The 13,073-nt window shown below is 41.3% G+C and overlaps 1 protein-coding gene across 2 annotated transcripts in view; it reads left to right on the forward strand.

Moving 5' to 3' along the window:
- Positions 1 to 6,466: 6,466 nt before the first annotated feature.
- EVI5 (ecotropic viral integration site 5) overlaps positions 6,467 to 13,073 on the forward strand; it is a 78,340-nt gene continuing 71,733 nt past the window's right edge. Inside the window, exon 1 of one of the 2 annotated variants that reach the window (XM_032217559.1) lies at positions 6,467 to 6,654. The gene's annotated coding sequence lies outside the window, so the exon portion shown is untranslated. The remainder of the gene's footprint in view (positions 6,655 to 13,073) is intronic. The other variant, XM_032217558.1, reaches the window with a different exon arrangement.

Here is a 13,073-nt window from a genome sequence, read left to right on the forward strand (position 1 = left end):
AAGCCTTGTTTTGAAAGATTATAAATTAACTTGCATCAAATCTAATAAAAAGTTTTGAATGCTAGAGTGGCAGTGTTTACCAGTTGGAAGAATGGCACAGCATTAAAAAGAAACCTTAATATTCCAAAAGATTATGTTTGAAATTCAAAAATTATTAGAACAGAGAAGAGATTGGAAAACATAGATTATAAAACAGTAAAATTTGATGGAAAAATTGAAGATGTTAATCAAATGGAAAAAGTAGAGGTTAGAGTCCTAAAAACTGAAGGAAAAATGAACAAAGAGGCAAGATAATTGTTGATACTAACAGTGAACTGAGCATGGTTGGAAATGGAAAAAGTGGAATATGGAAAGGGGAGATAGACGGACAGGAGCTCTACCCCAGATTTCAAGGTATAGAAGAAGAAAAAAGAGAAGAATTGATGGATCTAAAGAGAGAAATTTTGTTAAAAGCACTATTGATAACCAAAAATAAGTTGATTAAAGAAGCAGATGGAAGATTTCGAGATTATATAAGATATGCAACAGACACCAAGTTGCGAAGAGAAGTCCATACAAATCATTTTAAGGAAACAACCAGAAGACTAATCTCACAAATGGCAAAAGACATAAGACTGCACTATTACTGGAAAGACACAGGTTGATATATGAAAGCTTATATTAAAAAATTAGTCAAATTTAGTTAAATTTAGAGCATTATGTAAAAAATAAAGTGATAATGGATATAGTTAAATAATTAATTGATGATGATAATAATGTATACATATGTATTGGTTTGATAAGAGGAAATCTGATATAAATTGCAAATGGTGTCTATGAAAGGAAGTTTAAAAATTATGTTATGTATGAAAGCTTATAATAAAAAATTAAGTCAAATTTAGTTAAAAATAATGTATATATGTGTACTGGTTTGATAAAAGGAAATTGGATATAAATTGTAAACAGTGATTAAGAATGGAGGTCTAGAAGCTTTGTTATTAAATATAATCAATTTTTTATTTAGAACATGTCATAAAGACGTAATGTTACCGGATGATAATGGAAACAGTTAACGGAATGCCATTATGTGGTTTTTTCTTTAAATTTTGGAATATTTTATATAAAAGGACGTAAAAGCAATTATAGTCAAATGAAGGTTGAGGTATGATGATAGTAATATATAAAAATATATTTGATTTAAAATATGTAACTTGATATGAATTGTAGGTGATGACTGTGGAAGGGATGCAATGAAGCTTTTTGTAACCAATTGACACACTTTCTACAATTTGTAATGGAAGATGGTTTTGTGGTGTTTTTTGCGTTTTGTTTCCCTGTGTTTATTCAAAAATTAAAAATTCTTATATAAAAAAGAAAGAAAAAAAAGCCACACTATGTTACAGTATATCAGGAGAACATTATATAAAAAACATTATGTGAGTTGATAGAATAGATCCAGTTGCAAAGCATATCTGTTGGGGAAAATGCGGTACCTAAGAAATCTATATAGTAAAATTTGTCAAGAAAGTCCAGAATGAATGGGTGGTGAATGAACATGGATTTAATAGTAGTCTTTGATTTATGACCATAATTGAGGCTGGAGTTTCGATTGGTAATGATACAGTTGTCAAATAAGTCATCACATGATCAGGTCCTATTTAAAACAATTTCCACTGCAGTCATTAAGTGAATCAGGTGTTATGAGACCAGTCTGAAAAGCTGTGTAGTTCATTTAAAAATATCATTGAGAACCACCGCAGAAGTACTAACCCTGTAATTAATGCAGTGAAAATTACAGTTTCTATATATAAAAATGTTATCTATAAACAATGTAAAGAAATATTCTATAGGACTAATTTTGCATAAACAAATGTAATCAATCTTACAAAATGAAAGGTACATATTTCAATCAGGGTTAAAAAGACAGCAATATTGTCAGAACGGGATCAATTCCAGCATCATTTAAAAACTGAGTTCTACAATCCCAGTTAAAACAGGCAATTTATACTTTTTTCTGATCTTTGTTTATCCAGTTGCCGCTTTCAAGGTCTTATTTCCTCTTTATTATGCTGCAAACATGTCTGCCTTTGTATCTAGTGCCACAGTCAGCAAAAAAATTTGCTAGATGCCTAACTCGGAGAAGGAAGTGGGTAACTGGCAAAGTTAAATTTTATTCCCAGAATAAAATGCTTACGAAATTCTGGAGCCGCAGAAATTTTCTCCGGATAAACAACTTAGTTCCTGGGTGGATACACTAAACAATTGGGTAAGCTATCTTTGTTTAATTCTTACCTAGGGGTAATTTAGCCATGAGGGTTGGAGCGGGCCGGTTCAGGGGTGTGGCCAGCCAGCTGTCACTACCAGTTCAGCGACCCAGGCCTAATTACCTCTACCGGTTCAGCCAAACCAATCCGAATAGAATAGCCGCCCTTCTCCGGGAGGACTCAGGGTGGCGAACAATTCAAATGGGGGAAAAGTGGAACATAAAAACGAAATACAAATAATAAAAATAGGCAACAGTCGCACAACCATACATGTCGAGAGGAGAGGGAACTCATCACCCCCAGGCCTGCCGGCAAAGCCAGGTTTGACGGCTTTTCGGAAGGCCTGGAGAGAGGTGAGGGCCCGAATCCCTGCGGGGAGTTCATTCCAGAGGGCCGGAGCTGCCACAGAGAAGTCCCTCCCCCAGGTAATAGCCAGATGGCATTGGCTGGTAGATGGCACCCGGAGGAGGCCAGCCCTGTGAGATCTAATGGGTCTGTGGGAGGTAATTGGCAGCAGGCGGTCTCTCAAGTACCCAGATCCAATACCATGAAGGGCTTTATAAGTTACGACTAGCACCTTGAAGTGTATCCGGAGACTGATCGGTAACCAGTGCAGCTCGTGGAGGATAGGTGTAACGTGGGTGTACCGAGGTGCACCCACAATCGCTCGCGCGGCTGCATTCTGGACGAGGACCAGGAGCAAACCACCTCTGATGCAAACAAGCGAAGCCCCAACTGCGGGATGGAGGCAGTATGCGAAACCATGCCCCCTCCAGTCCACGGGAAAAAAACTTTCTTCACGGAACTGGTCCCTGCTGCGCAAAAGGTTGGGGGGCACTGGTTTAGTGGCTTCTTGCCTCGCTGTGACTCTAGGGCTGCTAGAAGCCCAAGTTCATCACAGCACAAAGCCACAGCCACCCCAGCTCAGCAGAGCAGCTATGCCCCAGGAATCCCTGGCAGAATGGCACAAGGCTGCAGTGCCTTGAAAAGCACATAGGGGCTTCTTGACATATCATATTTCTGGGGCTGCAGCGCAGAATTAAGTCCAGCTCCAGCTTGGTTCAGCAGTGTGGCACAAACGGGCTATTCACTGCCCCTGGTGGCCCCGCCCAGCCCAGCCTATATCCTACCTGAAGCTGCCCAGGCACTCCAATGTCCCTGCTGTCTGTGCTCTGTTGTCCTAGTTGACCATTGCCATCTTCTTGGTCCCACTGCAGACAAAGAATGGGTAGCCTGGCCCTTCAGGAGGCAGTTGCTGACCATGTAAAGCTTCCTTCCCCAGGTTTCATGAGGACATCACCATGCACAACCTGGGGAAGAAGCCTCCTATAGCTAGTAGCTACACTGTGAAGAGCCTGGGGCCAGATCAGGAACGAATTTCCAATTTCCCCGTTGGGACTGTTTTTCGCCCTCCCTAGCCTCCGGAGGCTTTCCTGAAGCCTGTGGAGGGCGAAAACAGTCTCCCTTGCTCCTCTGGAAGGGCGAAAAATCAGCAGGCATGCGCGCCGGAGCTAAAAGCTGGCTTGCCACTAAATATGGCTCCGTGTGCCACCTGTGGCATGCGTGCCATAAGTTTGCCATCACAGTTCTAGTTCCAACCACCTACTCGAGCAGGGGAATCCTACACATTTTCAGACAAGCGAGTTTCCTCTTTTCTAGCAGGCCCTCCCACCACATCTGGCAGCACCTGGAGCTGCTTTAGAATTCAGACTGTTCCAGAGAAGCCTTATTATCTCAAAAGCATCAAGGTCAGCAATTGATAAGTGGGGGTGGTTGCATAATAGAGTGCGGGAAAGCTGGCCTGTGCAATCTTCTGCATGCCCTTCAGCTATCTTTGGGGATGCAGTTGAGTAAGGTTCTATAAGTAGTTGTGTTCTGAAGCGGTTAAGAGTAGGGTTTACACAACAGCCTTCCCCAGGCTCTTATTTGGGTTCCACCACCAAACCGTGGACGACAAAATCGCGGTCGACGAAAGCGCGTATGTGACGTCATCACAGCGCGACGAAAAAGATCGAAAAATGTAAAAATAAAGCGAAAACCTTACCCTAACCCCCCCAAACCTAACCCTAAACCTAACCCTTAACCTAACCCTAAACCTAACCCTTAACCTAACGCTAAACGTAATGCTAACGCTCTAAACGTAATGCTAACGCTCTAAACGTAATGCTAACGCTCTAAAAGTAATGCTAACGCTCTAAACCTAACCCTAACCCTTAACCTAACCCTAACCCTAACCCTTAACCTAACCCTTACCTTTATGTGAATCGGCTTGCTGTAATGTAATTTTTATTTCAATTTTTTGATCTTTTTCGTCGCGTTGTGATGACGTCACATACGCGATTTCGTCGACCGCGCTTTTGTGGAACGCGGTTTTGACGGGTCACGCTTATTTGGGTTGGTCCTAATCTTCTGGCTTCCCTCTTTCCCTACCCCCTCTGCCAGCCCCACAGCGGAACATCCAGCCCCAAAGGAGGGAATTCTGACGTTACGGGCTAAACTAGTGGTAGTCAACCTAGTCCCTACTGCCCACTAGTGGGCGTTCCAGCTTTCATGGTGGGCGGTCGGGGTTTGCTGCAACTCTGCTTTATGAATTTTATAAAGTAAAGTTACTTCCTTACTTTATAAGTCACCATTACTGTGGAACCGGTGGGCAGTTAGAAAATTTTACTACTAAGAGAGGTACAAAAGTGGGCGGTAGGCAGTGGTGGGTTTCAAAAAAATTTCGAACCTAATCTGTGGGTGTGGCCTCCTTTGTGGGAGTGGCTTGCTGGCCATGTGACCTGGTGGGAGTGGCTTGCTGGCCATGTATTTTTTTTTCTTTCTTTCTTTCTCTCTTTCTTTCTTTCTTTCTTTCTTTCTCTCTCTCTTTCCTTCCTTTTGTCTCTCTGTCCCTTTTTCCTTTTTTTCTTTCATCTCTTTTTCTTTCTTTTCTTCTTTATTTCTTCCTTTCTTTCTCTTTCTTTGTGTACGTGTGTGCGTGTGTGTGTGGGGGGGCAGTGGTGGGTTTCAAAAATTTTTGGAACCTCTTCTGTAGATGTGGCCTGCTTTCCGGGTCCACTGGTGGAACCTCTTCTAACCGGTTCAGTAGATTTGACGAACCGGTTCTACCGAATAGGTGCAAACTGATAGGAACCCACCTCTGGCGGTAGGTATAAAAAGGTTGACTACCCCTGTGCTAAACCATAGATCTAACCATCATTACCAATCATAGCAGTGTTGTGACGACAAGACTTTTTTTTTCCTCCTTGCTAGTTTTTAACAGTAGAGGGAAGTCATGGGCAGTTTTCTCTGCATGGGAAATGAGGCTGTCTCTTGTAGGCTATCTACAAACTAGGGTAGAGCAGATGCTATTGAGAGACCGATGATGATGATGATGATGATGATGACAACAACAACAACAACAACAATAATAAAGTGATTTTAATAAAATAATTTATTAGAATAATTTAATTAAAAATAACAACTTAATAAAAGTATTTTTTTAATTTTTATTAAAAATTTAATACACTTTTTAAATTAAAAAAAACATTAAAATAGTATAATAACAGCGAAATTACTGCTGACAATGTTTAGCTAGAAAAAGGCAATCGCAGAGTTAGTTTTTCACCCGAACGTTACGATCAAAATCCCAATCCTCGGGTTCCCACGCTCAACCTCAATGAAACCCGACGCTTTTGGATTAGTTCTTCAGCTAAATTTTATTTTATTTTATTTTTTAAAAAAGGACTCCTTTCCTTATTTTGACCCGATCTTCTGTAGCTGGCGCCGGATTCTTTTTAAGGCAGCCAGGCGGCAACTCGCAGGTTTCTAACGAAGCCGACCTCGCCGTCCCAGACGGGGGCTCGTTGTTCCCTTTTAAGGATCGTCTGCAAGCAATTCACACGTGCAATTCAGGCACGGGCGCTCCGGCTTGCACCCTTTAGGCCTGTGCCTGCGGCTCCGCGTCTCTCTCGCCCCCTCCCCTTTATCCCCGCGTCCCCCCCATTCATCATCGGGCTTTATTTTGTCAGCGGTGCAGATTTGAGAGGTTGGGGGGGGGGGTTGTCCTCCCGGCGGCAGACGCTGGCCTTGCACACCGGGATTGCGCCTGCGCGCGCGTGTAACACACTTAGACACACGCATAGAGACACGCAAACACACACACATTCTCCCCGCCAAGGGACATGGCCCCGTTTCTGGAGAGCGCAGCGGCTCGCGGGGTCTAGGGAAAGGAGCGGGGGCGGGGAGGGAAGGGAAGGAAGGAAGGAAGGGAGAGAGAGAAGGAGTGGAAAGGCGGGACGCCGTCCGAGCGGAGAAAGGCCTGACCGACAAGAAGGGGCAGAGCTGCAAGCAGCGGCGGCGGCTCCGGGCCGGGCTGCAGGGGGGACCCCGATGCACGCAACGCCTCGCCTCCCCGGCCAAGGCTTCCAAGGTGAGCGTGGGGGGGGGGGGCGCCTTTCCTTCTTAGCCTTCCACTCCCAAGGGAGCCTTTTCTGCCGAAGGAGGCAGGGAAAAGCGAGGGAGGGAGTGGGGGGAGACCTCTCCGGCGTTGGGAGAGGGTCTCCCACCCACCGCGTTGGTCGTGGGTGGGTGGGAGACCCTCTCCTAAGGACCTTCCCAGCTTCTCTCCACGTTCTTGGGCCTGTTTCTGGCCTTGGGGGTGGGGGGAAAGTCTCTTGCTTGGGCGTCCTTTGAGCACGAATTGTGGCATGTAGAAACCTTGGAGTAGAGTTGCTCTGCCTGTATTAGTTCCTTGCCCTATAGGTTTATGCTGGCGTCGCTCTCCAAGGGATTTCCACCTCCTCTGCCTTCTCGCCCACGACCCACCGGATTTCCCCCTCTCTGGGGGTGGTGGAGGGAGCCGGGATGCCTTAGGGCAGTGGTCTCCAACCTTGGCAACTTTTAAGACTTGTGGACTTCAACTCCCAGAGTTCCTCAGCCAGCAAAGCTGGCTGAGGAACTCTGGGAGTTGAAGTCCACAAGTCTTAAAAGTTGCCAAGGTTGGAGACCACTGCCTTAGGGCATCGGCGGTGGGGTTCCCCACGTTTGTGATCTCGCATCCCTTTGTTCCCCGCAGGGAGCGCGGATAAAAAGAAAAGCTTGGGCCAAACTCCCAGGAAGTCTTGAGTGCCCAAAAAAGTTTTTTCCCCGCAATAGCAGTTAGCAGTTAGACTTATATACCGCTTCATAGGGCTTTCAGCCCTCTCTAAGCGGTTTACAGAGTCAGCAAATTGCCCCCAACAACAATTTGGGTCCTCATTTCACCCACCTCGGAAGGATGGAAGGCTGAGTCAACCCTGAGCCGGTGAGATTTGAACAGCCGAACTGCAGAACTGTAGTCAGCTGAAGTAGCCTGCAGTGCTGCATTTAACCACTGCGCCACCTCTCTCCGCGCCCCTTGCCCAGCTTTTCCTGGGAAATGTCTTATGGCAAGAGTTCCTCTTGAGATCCCACCCGGTCCATTTTATTAATTGCTTTTCTGTGTGAGCTCTCATATTTATTTAATTTGTCACTCATGTACAAGATAACAGGAATTAGAATAAACAGGAATAAGAACATGGGAAATGGGTACAAAAACTCTCTAGCCTGGGGCTAAAGAGTTTTTGCCCCCCTTCTCGAATGGTGTGGTGGTTGTGTGTTTTTAAATTTTGTATTGTTATGTCTCGTCTTTTTATCCCCCAATTACCTCCACCCGACCAATTAGATCCCATAGATTAGGCCTCCTCCGAGTCCCATCTGCCGGTCAATGTCGACTGGCAACTACGCGGAGGAGAGCCTTCTCGGTGGCAGCTCCGACCCTATGGAACGAGATCTCCCCGTGGAGATTCGTACCCTCACCACCCTCCAGACCTTCCTCACCACCCTCCAGACCTTCCGCACAGCCCTTAAAAACTGGCTATCCCGTCAGGCCTGGGATTAAAGACTGTAACCCACCCGAATAATAGTATGAATGTCGTGCTTTTAATGATGTATTGTCTTATGTGTCAATTGTTTGTTTCCCTCCCTTTTCGAGTTGTAAGCCGCCCTGAGTCCCCCCAGGGAAAAGGGCAGCATATAAATAAATTACTCTAACTCTAACTCTGTCTGTACCCCCTTCCCTGATTGAATTGTGAGCCGCCCTGAATCCCCTTCGGGGAAAAGGACAGCATATAAATGTAATAAATCCAATCCAAATAAATGGGGACAGTAGGACAGGGACATTAGGCATGCTGGCGCACTTACGCATGCCCCTTTAACTAGAAGGGGCTGTTTAAACCAATGTTTCTCAACCTTGGCAACTTGAAGATGTCCGGACTTCGCTGGCTGGGGAATTCTGGGAGTTGAAGTCCGGACATCTTCAAGTTGCCAAGGTTGAGAAACACTGGTTTAAACTAGGGTTGTGATGGTCCCATCTCCATCTCTATTCATCTTACTTTTTCTACAAATGATTATTTCTTTAGTGGGCCCCTCCCATTATTTTCTTTTTTGTTTGTTTGTTTTGCCCCCCCCAGCTTCTTCCCCATAAGGTTTCTTTTGGAGGATTTTTGATCCGATGCTTCTATCTATGCTGCAGGTCATATCGCATCCTTGACTTCAGCATATATAAAATAATCCCTTAATTCTCTCTATTAGAACAAGGTAGTTGAGATAGGAGGAAGATGCCTGGATAAGGGGTGGGTTACTGGTCTGATCAGGAGTTGAAGGTGAGTGAGCTGCTGTTGTGTTAAAAAAAAAACTGGTCTTTTGACTTTTCTTTGTTTAATACATTGTGAAATTGGGAGAAAGTAATGTGGGCTAGACCTTCTACCCATCATCAGACATAACTGTATTTTCCTGTGTCTCTAAATGGTTATAATGATAAAAGATACTGGAATCGCAGTTCTTTAACAAGGGCAAATATTCTAAGCCTGCAACTTGGTAAATGATTGGGTTTTATAATTAAAAAAATCCACAATACTGAAGGTTACCAAACCCAACTTTATATACAGCCTGTAAACTGAATAACTAAAAGAAGCCCGTTAATAGGTTCAAAACTTGCCTAAAAGAATTATTTAACCGATTTATTTTATTTTGAATTGTCTCAGAAAGAGAAGGCGATCTTGTGCTGGCCTTGCTTTCATTGGGCTCTGATGTCTATTAAATTGAAATGCAAATTGCTGTCTGAGAGATAGTAACTTACACCAATTTCTTCTTTAATAAGGTGGTCCTTCATAAGATTTTTGAATATTTTTATTGAGACAGTTTTAAGGAAAAGATCCTCCTCCCTAATCTAAGCCATTGCAATCATTAGTGTTAATTATATTTGTTCCATGACATTATCCCCCAAAGCTCAAGGCAGTGTAAACATTATTTTCCTATTCACCTTTGTTCTCTTAATAACTTTGGAAGGTTATACTGACGGATTGCCCCAAAGTCATTTAGTAATTTTTTATAGTTGAGTACTGATTTTAATCTATACGGCTCTAGTTTTAGACAGGCATTTTTTCTATCAAAATAGTTTTAGATGTCAAACATATATATCTGCTAGTATTCTGCTTGGAAAAAAATGATTTCTTAATTTATCACAAGGAAGTTGCATAAGAAAGAGGATGAATTAGTGATTAAGCTTCCTTTCTGCAAAACATATTCTCTGCAAGAAAAAAGTAGCTAAGTCAGCTGTTATCCTTGGCATGATGTAAGTTATCCAAGGACAGCTTTCCAGGAACTTTAGTTTGCTTGTGGAAGGTCTAAATTCTTCCTGAAAATTCCCTTCAGAAAAACATAGGTGGCATGTCAAAATAAATGAAACCAGATTACATTTTATACTGACAAAACAGATGCAGCTCAAATTATTCTGACTTAATTATATTAATTGCACAGAATATTAATGAACTTTTTAATATTTAAAGATTTTTTATGTCAATTATTTTTCTGCACATGAAAATAGATATTAGTTCCCCCTGTTTCTTATTCTACTTCATGCCATTTTTAAAATCTACAGTTTTCTGCTCTAGAAATTCAACTTTGGTTCCTTTCTTCTACTTGAAATTCTTTTGAATTTTATTCTTATGCCTTGTTCCGTCTCTGCTCTGTCCATTTTTTAAATTCCTCATCAATCTAGCTGAAAACTGATTCATATTCCATGCTAAGCCATAGTTGGATTCCTATTATGGAATCCACTTAGTACTTCTGTAGGGGGGGGGGCAAAATGAGTCATGATATAGGTATTTTCTCACCACGTTACTCTCTTAAGGAGAATGAATTGGTTTTTTGTTAAAATTTGTTGTTCCTAGAGGATGTGGCAAAGAACTGCAAATTGTAGGTACTTGCCCCCCCCCCCCGCCCGAGTATCATCAGGACAAGGGTGTGACTTTATTTTGTTTACGACTATTGTGAAGAAAGCGGGGAAGAAAAGCTGACCTTGAATAAGGTAACACTCTAGATCTAGGGTAGACGGAATTAATAGCATTAGGAGATTTGTAACTAATCCACTTTTTCATTTTTAATTTAATACTGTAGAGTTGAAAGGAGAGAAGTTAATTTGATTAAGAGAAGGCTTATTTCTCGCATATTCTCATTTGTCATTAAGATAGTCATTTTAATTAAGGGTTTATTTAATTCTGTCTTTGCTTTTAGATAACTTCTAGAGTACATTTTATGTCTGGAGTTTAAATCAGAGTAGAGAAAGTCCTAAAAATGATTGTAAATGAAAGTGAAATGCATGCATTGATATAAAACATAGTGTACCTTAGATATCTTACAGATTGAATTGTTGTGTCTTCTACACATATTTAATAGGCTTATATTAAGTTTTTACAATTAGGAATTAATTTTACTTCAAATGACAGTTGAAGGAACATAGAAGAATAGACCTCACCGAAACCATAGATTAGTAGAAACATGGGTTACAAATTTGTGCAAATAATTATATTTTTTTCCTTTTTAATATTTTTAAATTATTTTAAAAACTGTTTCTATTTGGAAGAAAGACATATGAGTAGATTGTCATACGTTTTGATTTTTATATATGTTTGCCATATGTTTTAGGCAGTTTTGTTCAAATCATAGGCTTTTAATAGGATGAAATGAAAATGTCAGAATCTTTGTCAGGACTCTGATATTAGGACAAGAATAGTGCTTAATTTTAACAAAATGAAGTAATTGAATTAACATTTAACCTTCAGTATTTCCCTTGAAAGTGAAGAGATTAATTTCCAAGAGCAGAAAAATAAAGCACAATTAAGAACTTGGGAACTATGTAGATTGTAGTACCTAGTTGATAGCGGTTAATCTGAAAAAGTAAACACGGTTGGACTGAGATTGTAGTAGGTAGGACGTTACTAAGAAATCTAAAGGCTGGCGATAGACCGGCATTAGAAAAAAAATGCAGAAATTAATTAAAATCATTTCTATGCTAATGGAAAAACAAATTAATTCCAAGCGAAGATGAAATAATAAGAAAGGTTATGGACTGTGCCGAAGTGGACAAACTAACTAAAGAAATCCAGGGAAAAGAAGAATCAGAATTCTACCAGGTATGGGATAAATGGTATAGGTGGATGGAGGAAAGAAACAAAAATCAATGAAGGAATATAACAAAACTCAAAAAATAATAGCTATGAGTAAAATAAGAGGGTTAAGAATGGTGAAATCCAAATGAAATACAATAGAAGGGGAAATAATATAAGGTGAGCAGTATCGATTGATGATTGCTATTATAAAGAACAGGAAGTTCCTGTTCGTATTGTATTGTATAAATGTGGTATACGTCTAAATTTTGTTTGTGTGTAAAAAAAATAAAAAATAAAATCATTTCTATGCTATTTCAAGGAAAATTGCATAGATGCATCTATGAAGTCATATTAAGGGTTTAGTTTAGCTTGAGGGAATCCTCATTACAGATAGTTCTGTAGTGACTCACAACAGCTTGTTTAGTGATTGTTCAAAGTTACAATGGCCCTGAAAAAGAGACTTATGGCCACTTTTCACACTTATGACGGTTGCAGCATCCCCATAGTCGGATGATTTACATTCCGGTGTTTGACAACCGGTTCATATTTATGATGGCGGCAGTGTTCCAGGGTCATATGAGTATCTTTTGCGACCTTCTGAGAAGCAAAGTCAATGGGGAAGCCAGATTCACTTAACAACCATGATATTAATTTAATAACTATAGAGATTTACTTAACAAATGTGGCAGGAAAAGTCATAAAATGGGACAAAACTCACCTAACAAATTTTTCACCTAGCAACATAAATTCTGGAGTCAATTGTGGTCGTAAGTCAAGGACAACCTGTATTTTTAAGAATTTAAGTAGAAAAAACTAATAAATCTATTTCCAAATTTGTTTGGCTAGATGTGTTTACATTTTCTAATGTTTAAACACTTTACCTGACATGCATGTACATGCTATGTGGAAAATATAAAATTATATAAATGCATGTCAAATCTGTGTATATTGCTTAGAAGCTCAAGAATGCATGCTAGTTTCTCCTGAGTCATGTACCTAGATGTAGTGGCAAATTTAAAGGAGATGCACTACTGTAATCCCTTTAGGACAATATCAGTGGTGGGTTTCAAAAATTGTTCGAACCTACTCTGTGGGTGTGGCCTCCTTTGTGGGAGTGGCTTGCCACCCATGTGACCGGGTGGGAGTGGCTTGCCGCCCATATGACCAGATATGAAGATGCCGATGACACTTGTCAGAACCACCTTAAATTACCTCACACACAGCACTGGCATGCATAAGAATTTGATGTAAACTTGTTTTTTAAAAGGCATCTTTGGTTTGCGTTAAAACAACTTCAACACACGCAATGTTCTGATTGCACCACAAACGCAGTAGTCATCCTTACCTTTCACAGAGGCACTGAGTTTTATAAATATGGGCA

Source organism: Thamnophis elegans, chromosome 5, assembly GCF_009769535.1.
Source record: "Thamnophis elegans isolate rThaEle1 chromosome 5, rThaEle1.pri, whole genome shotgun sequence".
Lineage (NCBI taxonomy): Eukaryota > Metazoa > Chordata > Lepidosauria > Squamata > Colubridae > Thamnophis > Thamnophis elegans.